This window comes from Muntiacus reevesi, chromosome 1 (genome assembly GCF_963930625.1).
Source record: "Muntiacus reevesi chromosome 1, mMunRee1.1, whole genome shotgun sequence".
NCBI classification, from domain to species: Eukaryota; Metazoa; Chordata; class Mammalia; order Artiodactyla; family Cervidae; genus Muntiacus; species Muntiacus reevesi.
Window position 1 is genome coordinate 230,176,684 of NC_089249.1, and position 3,448 is coordinate 230,180,131.

Consider the following 3,448-nt stretch of genomic DNA (forward strand, 5'->3'; position numbering starts at 1 on the left):
GCCCAAGTATCACAACTAGAGATTAGTGCCTGCTCCCTGCAACTAAAGAAAAAGCCCACACAGCAATAAAGACCAAGAACAGCCAAAATTAATAAATGAATAAATAAAATTACTTTTTAAAAAAGTTTGTGGAAGAACAACTTAAGACCACTCATGGTTGTTCCTACCCATTCAGCAACTTGACTGGTGGGAGCTACAGACCAGTGTGCAGTGGCAGGCTGAGCACTCCAGTCTTCAGTAGGGAACTGCTGAACCGAGTTCCTGCATGCCTTTGGACCAGCTCACCCCTCAGTTTGAATAGCAGTGAACTCAGTGAGCAAATGAACTGGTAAATGAACTGAGCAGTCCATTCACCTTGAAATTCTTCCTTGGTTACAGCCTTCTCAGCTGCCACCTATTCTTCCTTTTCAAACTCTTCAGGATCTCTGTAGAAGCAGAGATCAGGTATGACCTCCCATGAGTGTTCCCAGGAGATGATGCCACACATGCACAGAACTTCCCAGGTCTGCAACCAGCACCACATCAGGCCCACTGAGCAAACTCCCTTGTTGTTGTTGTTGTTCAGTCATTCAGTCATGTCCAACGCTTTGCAACCCCATGGATGACAGCACACCAGGCTTCCATGTCCCTCCGTATCTTCCGGAGTTTGCTCAAACTCATGTCCATTGAGTCGATGATGCCATCCAACCATTTCATCCTCTGCTGCCCCATTCTCCTCTTGCAGGATGGCAATGTCCACATAACACAGAGGAGAGTCTGTGTTACACAGAGCAACAGTAGGCAGGTTAATGTAGGAGGCACTGTGAGAAGCTGGTGATCAGCCTTGGGATCAGTAACTAACGGAAGACTTGGCTCCCAGAAGGCTGCCTGGATCTGGTTAGTGAAAGTTCTAGGACTGAAGTGGCCTATAATAGGAATAGCTCCAGTGGCAGCAACAAACTTCAGCACAACTCACTGGCTAGTATTCCTGGAGAATGTGACACTGACATCAGCTGGGTTTTCAAAGGCAACAATGGCACAAACTGCCAACAGAAGCTTCTCCCAAGTTCTCTTCAGATTTATGATGTAGACTCCATAACTTTTCCTTATATAGATGTACTGTTCCATTTGGAAGTCAAGGTTGGTGCCTCCTAAGTGGGTTCCCACTGCAAGGAATTTGAGGACACCACCCTCCTCCATTTGCAGGACATCAAGGACAGCAGACATTGTGAAAGTTTCCCTTTACATTACAGTGGGAATCCAAAATGCCATATGGGGAATTCCCTGGTGGTCCAGTGGCTAAGACTCTGTGCTCCTGATACGGGGGACTGGGTTTGATCCCTGGTCAGGGAACTAGATCACACATGCCACAACTAAGACTCTATGTAGCCAGATAAACAAAAATAAATGTAAAAAAAAAATGCCATATGGATCCCTGTCTTAGTAGTGTGAAAAAGTCAACATCTCTCCTTCTAATCCACATTCCTTAGGCTATAACCTATGGAAAAGTACACTTTCCATTCTAAAGGAGATCACTTTCACAGAAGCAATTGCAAGACTAGACCAATATGTATAAGAGGATCCAGGGAAACATGAGAGAGTGGATTTTGAGAGTACTAGACTAGTGCATATAATACAAAGCTGGATATGACAGAATTAAATGACAGGGAGAACTACTTGTCCATGACTTGGGATTTAAGCTTCTGGCAAGGATACTTGAACCAGATCCTAATACTTTGGCCAGAAAGGTCAATGGTTCTTTGAAGATTAGACAGAATGCCTAATAAATGTAGTAAAGATATGAAATATCCTCAGACATAGTATGGAAGAGTATATAAGAAGGCTCAAAGAGGCGAGAATGTTAGAATAGATTGACTATATAAAACCTGAGAACCCCAAAATTATGTTCTCTAAGATGGTCCAGAAGTGAGGCTTCTAATGAGAAAAATACTGACATCTTTGTGAAGCTCAGTGGGTAGCTATCCCTTATAGACAAGGGTTTGTGGTACTGATGCTAGCAAAGAACTGAGCTCTCTGGCATGAGTAAGGATAATGAGATTTCAGAATAACAGAGGCCAAATAGCTCCACATAACTGTTAGTGGCAAAGCAGATTTAACTATTGTGGTATCACAATGAGGTACCATTACACGCCAGTCAGGATGGCTGCTATCCAAAAGTCTACAAGCAATAAATGCTGGAGAGGGTGTGGAGAAAAGGGAACCCTCTTACACTGTTGGTGGGAATGCAAACTAATACAGCCACTATGGAAAACAGTGTGGAGATTTCTTAAAAAACTGGAAATAGAACTACCATATGACCCAGCAATACCACTTCTGGGCATACACACTGAGGAATCCAGATCTGAAAGAGACACGTGCACCCCAATGTTCATCACAGCACTGTTTATAATAGCCAGGACATGGAAACAACCTAGATGCCCATCAGCAGATGAATGGATAAGGAAGCTGTGGTACATATACACCATGGAATATTACTCAGCCGTTAAAAAGAATTCATTTGAATCAGTTCTAATGAGATGGATGAAACTGGAGCCCATTATACAGAGTGAGGTGAGCCAGAAAGATAAAGAACATTACAGTATACTAACACATATATACGGAATTTAGAAAGATGGTAACAATGGCCCTATATGCAGGGCAGAAGAAGAGACGCAGAAGTACAGAACAGACTTTTGAACTCTGTGGGAGAAGGGGAGGGTGGGATGTTTCGAAAGAACAGCATGTATATTATCTGTGGTGAAACAGACCACCAGCCCAGGTGGGAGGCATGAGTCAAGTGCTCGGGCCTGTTGGGCTGGGAAGATCCAGAGGAATCGGGTGGAGAGGGAGGTGGGATGGGAGACCGGGATGGGGAATTCGTGTAACTCTATGGCTGATTCACATCAATGTATGACAAAACCCACTGAAAAATAAAAAAAAATAAAAAAAAACAAAGTAGCTGCAACCACAGATGACTTCACATGAAGCAGAAAGAACCACTCAACTGAACCCAATCAGTCCACAGAATTAGGGGATTAATGGCAGTTGTTTTAAGCCACCAAGTTTTGGGGAAGCAGAGAGTTATGAAGCAATAAAGAATTAAAGAATTCTTTGGCTCAAAGAAAAAAAAAAAACTATTGTGGTATCAGCAAGACCACCATGGCAATCAAGGTGTTTTTACACATAGGGATTGTGGCTATGCCTAATAAATCAATGTGTTCCTGGGAGTAAGAAAGATAGACAAGAAAATAAAATGTAGCTTGTCTTGTTTTATAAATATATTTGAGAGTTTGTGTACAGCTACTGCAGCTTTCCAAGTGGCACTAGTGGTAAAGAACCTGCCTGCCAATGCAGGAGACTTAAGAGACAAGAGTTGGATCCCTGGGTTGGGAAGATCCCCTGGAGGACAGCATGGCAACCCACTCCAGTATTCTTGCCTGGAGAATCTCATGGACAGAGGATCCCGACA

General features: G+C 43.2%; 1 pseudogene; it reads right to left on the reverse strand.

Moving 5' to 3' along the window:
- Positions 1-692: 692 nt before the first annotated feature.
- On the reverse strand, positions 693-1,234 carry LOC136158311 (small ribosomal subunit protein uS2B-like; annotated as a pseudogene).
- Positions 1,235-3,448: the final 2,214 nt, after the last annotated feature.